This window comes from Galeopterus variegatus, unplaced genomic scaffold (assembly GCF_000696425.1).
Source record: "Galeopterus variegatus unplaced genomic scaffold, G_variegatus-3.0.2 Scaffold190, whole genome shotgun sequence".
In the NCBI taxonomy this organism is placed as follows: Eukaryota; Metazoa; Chordata; class Mammalia; order Dermoptera; family Cynocephalidae; genus Galeopterus; species Galeopterus variegatus.
The window spans coordinates 775,121-785,016 of NW_007726301.1; the positions used below are offsets into that span (position 1 = coordinate 775,121).

Here is a 9,896-nt window from a genome sequence, read left to right on the forward strand (position 1 = left end):
TAATAAGCCCTATTCTAAAATCCCAAAGGTGTAAAGGTCATGAGAGGTAAGAAAAGATACTTCCGTTAACTGAGTGATCTTAAAATTTCTGTACTTATGACATTCCATGATACATTTTCTGGACCTACAAACAATTGTAGTATTTAGGAAAGAAACCAAGCCCTAACAAAGTGCTACAACTACAGCAAAGCTTGAAAGCAAGCACTTAAAATGTATTCTGCTTTGAAACCCAAATGCTAATAACATACATTAGGTGGTTTTCATTATTCCTAAATAAGGCCTTAGTTCCAGATAAGCTCTCCTGGTTCTGTACTTATTCCTCTCCGTGATACTAAAATCTACATTCTTACTGATATTTTAGCACTTGAAGCTATGATCAGTGATTGCAGACTCCAGGGATATTACCTCAGAGGGAAACAAGCAGCAAGACCAGGTAAAAGCTTTAGAAGTAGAAACCCAAGGGATTTTTTTTTTAAGAAGGGCATATAAATATACCTGAATTCAAGGAAAACGTATCTCAATTTTCTTGCTCAGACTCCAGCACCTGCAATCATATACCTCATAAGAGAGGAGGAATAAAAAAAAACCTGTATATTTACTATTCATGTTAAGAGTGTCATCCAATCCTCCCTGCACCACACTCCTATTTCCACAAAGAAAACTTTTGGCAAGTTAAAGAGCTTGGCTTGACTCAGAATGAGTCTGATCTCATGCATCTGTCTGAATTTGAGCAAGAATGACAGATAATTGAGAAAGGTCTTTCTGAGTCAAGCAAATATTTGAAGCCTTGGATCATGGAAAATCTGCTCCATACCAAATTTGGTGTAAAGAAATAATTTTCTCTTTTGAGCTTGAGGTTCAACATCTGATTTGGAAAAGTTAATGTGTATAAGAAGACTGTGTTATTTGAATATATCTGCTCATATTTAGAGCTGAAAAATAAAACAAACTTATTTGTTTTTAAGCAAGTAACTTAGAAGCTGTTATAAAGTACAACCTAGCAAATATTTGGTTTGGGGTTGCCCTTAATTCACATTTATAGGAAAAAGAAGGGTTTTCTGTTGTATATTTAAAGGTGATGCTACTAATTCACCCACAGCAGAATAATTGTCAGCTATTTTCTCTAGGAATGGAAAAAAGACTTTTTGTGAGCCGTTTGTAGGGCTAAGCCAGACATTTTTACCCTTAATCAGTAGCATATATTTGTGGTGACTGGTCGGGATTCAGAATAATAAAAATGAGAGCTGGGAGAGTTTTTTAGTTCCTTGTTGTACAGAGGAGGTTCTTAAGGACCAGAAATGTTGAGAAACTTAAGCTCAGTGGCCAAGCTGGAAGTGGAGCCCAGGCCTGACTCTTTCCACAGACCTCTCAGTCCACAGACCTCTCAGTATTAAGAATCCAAGGAAGCAACCTGGTTAATAGTCCTGCGTAGCTCATTTACCAGCTTTGGTGTAAATCAATTACCTCTTTGACTCTAGGTAAAAATAAGTGGTCAGAATATAAAGGCGTTGATGACCATCTCCAGGTAGTGTATCTTACTACTGAAATCCTCCCTCCTCCCCTGCTCTCCTGAAAGTATCCTCTGTTGTCATCTTCTTACTGCTCTCATTCATTTTCCTTCTTGAGCCATAATAGTTTGAGAAAACAGAACAAAAGTTGTTCATTGGTTTTCCCTCTAGCACCTCCAATGGTATCCAGCCTACAGATGCAATAATAACTGGCATACAGTGGGTGTTCGATCATACTGTTTTCAACAGGTGAATGAACCAGTGGTGTTCAGTTCCTAGTTGAAAATCAGACAGTGGCCCACCCGATTTTTAAAAATAACTCTCCATATGAATCTTAATCAGAACTCACGAAGATGACCCTAATAGGTTAACTGCTCCCACTCTCAACTTTTACTGATGGTTATCCCTACTTGATTGGCCCATACATAAATTTACTAATGAAAACCTCTTCTAAATTTGATTGATTAATGCACAATGCCTTAAATCCTTCCTCTCTGAACATGTGCCTTAGTTTGCATACTTAAGTGGTTTTTCCTCTTTGGTTCTCTGTGATAAAACCTGGAAGTATGTCATAACAAAAGGGAGAAGAGAGCTGAAAACACTGTCATCTAGACACAGATTATATATGCTTCATTTACATAATTTTGGACAGATTTACCTTTTTTTTTTTAATGTCTTCAATGGGAACTCTGTGAATCGGGATTCGGATATATGTTTCCCATTATTTTTCAGTCATCCAGCTCTTTACCTTTTTAACAGAGCTCTCTGTGGTAGCATCACATACATTGCTATCAACAAAAACCATAGAAATTTTGCATTTTCCCAGTCTTTGCACACTGAAATGACCTACTGTCAGCACTGACTTTCTTTTAATTTTTTCTTTAGACTAGAAAACAAACAAATTTCTAAAGGATAATATGGATTTTAGTTTTTCTTAAAAAAAGACAACAAATTGGCCTGAGCAGTGAAAGCTGTATACTTATACTATGATAATTTTAATATCCTTCAGGAAAATCATCAGAATATATCAATATGTTAAGTACCAAAACATCTCTAAGAAATGAGAGAAAGAACATTCAACATCTTTCTGTTGGCATGAAGTCTTACTCCGGATCAGCTTTTGTCCTAAGTAGCCAACGCAACCTCTTTTCATTATTTTCCTGGTAAAAGCATAAATAATTCCTTCCTTCCTTCCTTCCTTCCTTCCTTCCTTCCTTCCTTCCTTCCTTCCTTCCTTCCTTCCTTCCTTCCTTCCTTCCTTCCTTCATACCTACTTACCTCTCTGTTTCTGTCTTTCTTTCATTCACTCCAATATGTAATTTGAAAGTATAAAAAAATGATGCTTGAGATCTTTTAAATACATTTTGATGATGTGATTTTTTTTTGTTTGATTTGAAAGTATTAACTTAAAGTGTTTTTTTAAAAGCCCGTGTACTTCATGGGCTCTGTTTTCCTAATCATTAAAGTGCATTTACAGAATTGTAAGCTAAAATTTCCTATGTCACTTAGATTGGAGTAAGAAATACTCAGTGGGAAATTATTTAAATATATTTTTAGGTTGAGGGTTCCTGCATTTCTACAGATGGAATAAGTTATCATGAAGTTATCCGTAAAGGTGATGCTTATAAGACAACTAAGACCTATGGTTGTAGAATAACCTTAGCCAACCATACTTTAAACATGATTTCACTTTCTTTCATGATGAATGGTTTTATTTCTTCCAGAAGCTGAGAATAAGCAAGAATGATATTTTATGATTTTTTTAATTCAATTTTACAGGGTTCTGTTTTATAAAAGGGAATAAAGAAAAAAAGTATTTTGAAGTGATCTATTCAGTCAGACTAACTTGAAAAAACAGGTTGAATGAAGTCAAGCAGTTATACTGAGAACTAGTTAATTTAATTGAATGATATTTATAAAGAAATAATTGTTAATTATTTTCTCCCCAAATAAATGGTGACCAAATTATTCTTTTTATCCCAGTTCAGCTGTGTCAACTCTACTGAAATAGAATGTATATAAAATGTATATAAAAGTGATATAGAAAAACTCATCCACCAAAGTCACAAAAGGTGAAAATTTAGAATATTTAACTTTGAAAAAATATCTCATTTTTAAAGCATTTGTGAAAACTATGACTTTGGGGTATTTTTGATTAATTGCATTAAATAGCTAGTCATTTTTTTTTCTTTCTGATCTATGCGGAAAGCGTAAGAGAGGAAGAAAGAAAGAGATCTCATCTATTCAGTCTGAAGATGTTAAAAAATATTGCCATCAAATAGGGATTTCTTAGTGAGTAAAGTGAAGCATTCTCTTACTAGAGGGTGGAAATATTCATCTTCACAAACAGAGATTTCTGTGTCCCCAACCGTTGTCACAATTAAATAGACACAATTTGTTTTGACCTGCTTCACTACATGATTCTCTGTTTAACCTGAACATAACAGTGTTTCTGGTTTTTTCCTCCTGTTTACAAAGTTAATCTCTCAGTAATGTGCTGAAACAAGTTTCCACAAATAAATACTTTCTCCATTTTTCTTGTACTGTTATTTAACTGTTAACTAGTAATTAACAATTAATAGTTAACAATAATAGTTATTACTGCCAATGGTTTATAAGGCATTCTATAGAACATATTAAAATATATGCACTCAGAGTGATAACCAAAATATTTAATAATCAATCTGATATATGCATTAACCAATAAGAATGAATGCTTGCTGGATACATCAATAAGGATGCCAGCCATAAACAACTGCTTTAACAAGCCTGCTTGTATACTATCAGCCCTGAATACACAAACTTCCAAAAATGAACCCATTAAGGGAAATATAATGTGTATCAACAACAAACATTTGTTGAAATTCTATTCAGTGTGTGTAAATACACCCACACATACATACATATATGGTAGATGAATATATAATTTCTAACTTCCCCAACAGTTCTACAAAGTATATCGCTCCAAAACACATCACTGCAGTGTCATGAATGGTATTTAGAATAGTCCATGAAAGCTGATTTAGTAGAAATATTACATATTGGCTGTGAAAATTTGAATATATCCCCTTAACCAAATTTTTCCTTTATAATTAAAAAAAAATAATAATTGTGCTTATGACACAGCTTTAATTTTAGACCTTTTCAGTCCAAAATATGGTATGTTAAATTTCCACATCTCTATTTATCAGTGTGAGATGAGGAATAAAATGTATAAACTAAAGAACTGCATATATTTCCTCATCTGTGACTTTGTGGTTTCCTTTCCTCAATTATCTTATTTGTAAAACAGTAATTTACAATTCTAGTGTATCTCTAATACAGTGAATGAGAAATGCAAACATTTCAAAAATAAAAGGTGGCAGAATACTGCTTGTAATGATAACATTAAATTTCCCCTAAGTTTTTCTCACTTCTCTAAATACATAAACCATTACTAACAGAATCCACCACAAGATCTCTGATTTTGTGGCAAATACAAACCATTATAGTGTTTAAATTTAGATCCTTGAGGGTAATTCAAAATGATCATGGAAATATTTGTGTTATCTGTAATTCTATTTTTTCATGAACTTTTTGAAGTACCTACATATATGCTTAGAATTATGTTTTGTGTATATGTGGTAATAATTTCCATTCTAAAGTATCTGAAGTGCTGCACACACAAACTTGTTGACAGTTATTTTGCAATTTTACAAATGGCAAAAATAGAGAATAAGTGTCAGCAAAATTTTAAAGTCATAGTAAAGTCTGAGATTTCTTGATTCCTTGTTTATCCATGAGGCTCATCCTGATGATTCAATTGTCTCTTTAGCCTTTTACACACACCGATGGGAAACAGTTTCCTCTTTTTGTTAAACAACCACTAAACAATATTTAGTGTTAAATTAAGAGAATTTAAATTTTTTTAAAAAATTAAAATTATTTTCTAACACAATAACCTGATGCCTTTTAGTATAATTACTTCAGAGTCAACTTTTCTAAGTGATGATTAACATAATATCCTTTTCTCTAAGTACTTCTTTTCCATATTTGATCATCACATTAAATGATGCATATATCACAGGTTTGATCAGCACAGATTTGATTAAGTTTGCTCATAGTAAACAGCAACAATGCGTGCACTTAGCCCTGGATAGAAAGCATTGTAAAAGCCAGCAGCTGTTCTATGTAAGGGGCTAATTATGTATAATGAGTGTCTAATTTGACTGCAACACAAAGCACATTTTATCTAAACAGCAAGGTAATTGATGTGACATGCTCCATGTACCTCTTATGAATTTGTTGATTGACTTTACTAAGTCAAAGGATGGGAAGTGAGTGCCATTCTCCACTGCAGGCTCAGGAACCAGGGAAGGAGGTAAATTTTCCTTTGGGAAGGACGTAAGATCTGTGTATTCTGCTGAATGATTCTGAGTACTTCACTAAACAGGAATTTCTTTGTTTGTACTGAGGTGCTATGCATTGTCATCGAAGGTTAATCATGACTTTCTTCAATATACCTGCAAAATATAAAGGTACTTGGTAGTGTCAACATGTTGACAAATTCAGAAAATCAACCACAAACTTCTTTAACAATTTGTCTTGTATTCATAAAATATCATGGTTGAGGTATATATAATAAAATAAATATTTAAGCCTGACTAAATATAAAACATTACTGATCCTGCCACCTTCCTTAAATTTCATAATTTATTTCAAAGAAGTGATATGTATTTGTACTTGGTTTCTCACATTCTAAGGCAGGCAACACTGAGCCACATACCACTCCAGAATCCACTGAGGCCAATCTGCATTGCACTGTCCTCTGCAGACACTCAGATGCGTGAGAATGGAAAGTATTTCCATCTTGCTTATCATTCTATCCAAAATGTTTATCCCAATGCCTGGCACACAGTTGGCAATCAAAGAATATGCTTTAGATGAATGAATTTTGAGCTCTAATGACATCATATCTAGGTAACGGGGGGACAATTTCTTACAATACCTATTTTTTTTCTAATCATTTTTTGTCTTCTACAGGAGAAACAGCATAATATATCACACATGATGAGGTGAGGTTGAATCACCCAGATTGATTTACTGTCACCAGGTAAATGATACGACTGCTTACAGGAAAGAACGCACACTTTTGAATCGGGTGACCTTAGGCTTGTCTAAGAAACTCAAACTTTCTGATACCAATTTCCTTGTCTTTTAAATACTTACCTTGAAGAGTTGTTTTATTAGATGAGAAAATGCACATAAACTCTCCAGCAATACACCCAACAACATATAATAGGTCTGGATTGTATACCGGCTCCTTCTCTTTCATTTATAGCTATATATAGACGATTATTAGATTCAGATCGAGAATTTGAGTGGAAGAATTATTAATAACGCATTAAAATATTAACCTTCTCTTTTAACTTCACTGTAACCTGTGAATTATGCATCATTCCGCTGTTTTCACTTACAGCTTTGGAAGGCCTATCACCTGCTTATTTGATCTAGTCTCTTTACAAAACATATAAACTGGCTCTTGCCTTAGATGGACTCATCATCCAAATTAAGCATAGACACGTAGACATAGATTTATAGCAAGAACAGAAATGATTACTTAAAGGAAATCAACATGAAACTCATGGGCCATATTAAACCCGCATTAAATCCACCTGAGCTGCACTCGCCTCTTGACAGGGTAATTGTAAGGGGGAGTAGTGAGAGCGAAGGGTGCAGAGACTGCACAGATGGTGGGAGGGTGGAAGACAGGTGTTTGAATAGATGCAACCTTCCCACTAGATCTGTCCAACTCAATGATTCTCAGTATATTTTTCTTGCTTCACAAATTCCATTTTTGTTCACATTGGTTTTGCAGATGGCCACTGAGTAAACAGATACAAATGACAGTAAAGTATGTTTAAATATTAAAGATGACATGGACATGGGCTGGTCTATTCATTGGGAAGATAATTGTATATGTGGTGTCCTTTTGTGATGAGAGGCCCTAAGTGTTTAATGCCATCAGTGAGCATGAATTTTGAAAGCTACAAGCAGGTATGGCTGCTAGAAGAGAATCATCAAATGGTAAGAATTCTATCTGACCACTTATGATGGAGTTGACAGTGCACTGTCTTCCCTAGTCGCTATCCCCACTAGAAAGAAACAAGCACATGTAATAGGCTAGCTTATGTCAATATCTTTAAAATAATGTTTAGGAAATAGGAAGACAGCAGGAACCTGCATTATATTGAATCTAGCCCTGCCAAATGCCACAATAGCCTAACTGGCAACATATGTTCAAAACTCCTTGAGACAGTCATCCCAGGATGTTAGAAGTGAGTCATTGGGCTAAGAAGTATGGATTTTGGACACTGTTTCAGAATAAAGCATGAGAGATAGTGACGAGTCTGAAAAAGACTGCAATTGAACTCTAAACCACATCAGGAGAGAATAATATGAGACTTTTCATGAAGAAAGTAGTGTTAACTGGAGAACCAAAGGTCTTAACTGTCTCCTTTGTTTTATACAATGTGCTGTATATAATGCTTCTCTTTGACCCTAACTACATTGTGCTCTTCAGCTAGATTCCATCTTAACAAAAAAGGGACACAGATTCTCAGCTTAGAGAAGCCAGATGAAAAGGTTTTGGACACAGCACCACGTTGCTTTCAGGGGGACAACGGCAGGTGCTGCTCTGCATGTGGCAGGCTCCCAGGCTTGCTGCCTCAATCCTACCATCAGAGCAAATAAATGTGTAGAAAGCATTGCATGTGTTCCACCTGAGGCAGACTCCTTGGGCTTACAAACAAGTCTAGGATGTTGGAAATGAGAATCTCGTTTACCCATTCACCCACTATATCGAGTGCTTGCCATGTGGTAGGACCCACGGCAGGCACTGAGGAAAGAGTGATGGGCAAGGTAGACATGGCCTCTGTTTTCATAGGACTTGCAGCCAAGGGGGTCATAGACAGCATACAAATAATTACACACATGAATGTTAAAGTATAATTACATGAATTGATATATATAGAAGTAAAATATGCAGTGAGCACATGTAACAGAGTGAGCTGGCCTAGGGTGGGGGTTGGGAAAGCTTCTCTGAGAAAGATGGTACTTATGCTGAGACAGGAAGCATGAGTATTGGTCAGCCTGATGAAGAATGGGGACAAACATAAAGGTCCAGGGATGGAAAAGAGTTTGCACACCTGAGGAGAAAAATGAAGATCAGCACAGCTGAACCTAAAGATGAGATACACGGGGGTAAGACAGCATACGTCGTTATGGGAATTTATCCTCGGTGCAATGGGAAAACATTGAAAAGCTTAAGCAGAGGCTGAGGGACAATATTTTTACAAGTTCACTTTGTATGTTGTGCATAACTGGAGAGATTGAAGGTGGAGGTGGGGAAGGGAGCTAAGAGACTATTGAGCAGTTCAAGTAAGAGATGATGGTGCCTTAGACTAGAGTGGAGCACTGGGAATGGAGAGAGAAGCATGTACGTATGTGATTGGTTTTTCCCCAATACCTACCTGAGCCATGCCCTTTTTCACAGCTAATTAATCCAAAGCATTTAAATTGTCTCTTATTTTCTGGGAAAGAATTGCCTCCCTTCCTATAAATGGACACAGCAATGCTTATAGAGTTGAGAACAATGCTAAGTACAGCCAGGCGCCACCAGGAAGATTCCAACAAAGAGAAGTTCATGTATATTGGGTGACAATGAATTAAAGGTGAAGCTATATTACTTCTACCCCTTGATAAGACATCCTCTATACATAGTAATTGAGAATAACTGGTTGCAGGTAATAAATAAGATTATAACTATAATCGAATGAGATTAAATGAAACACCTAGGCTTATCATAAATAACTTAAACTACCAGAATTACAAATGGACAATATGCATTTTATTTAGCATCAATCCTTCCTTACCTAAGTGACTGACAATGACCACTCCATGCCTTAATCTCCGTGTCCTGTCTCTTATCTTAGCCCACTCTTTCCTGCTGGGCTTTCTCACTTATCTGGTGGAATCCTCTGCATTCACCACTTTCTTGCTGTCTGAATTCTCCTGCTCTCTGCCTTTCCCTTGTATTCCCCCCCCCCTTTTTCCTGCTTGTTTAGTAGCTGATGGAGTTTGGATGTGTTGTCCCCTCCAAAACTCATGTGGAAATTTGATCTCCAATGTGGCAGTGTTGGAAACTGATTGACTCATGGGGGAATGGATTAATGCTCTCCCTAGGGGAGGGGGGATTAATGAGTGAGTTCTCGCTCTATTAGTTCCCGTAAGAGCTCATTGCTTAAAAAGACCCTGGCACCCTCTCTCTCTCTTGCTTCCTCTCGCCATGTGATCTGCTTGTACCCGCCGGCTGCTGCCACTTTCCGCCCTGAGTAGAAGCAGCCTGAG

At 36.1% G+C, this 9,896-nt stretch overlaps 1 pseudogene; it reads right to left on the reverse strand.

Annotated features, from left to right (window-relative positions):
- Positions 1 to 7,633: 7,633 nt before the first annotated feature.
- The window catches only part of LOC103583412, an 8,328-nt pseudogene continuing 6,065 nt past the window's right edge, over positions 7,634 to 9,896 (reverse strand).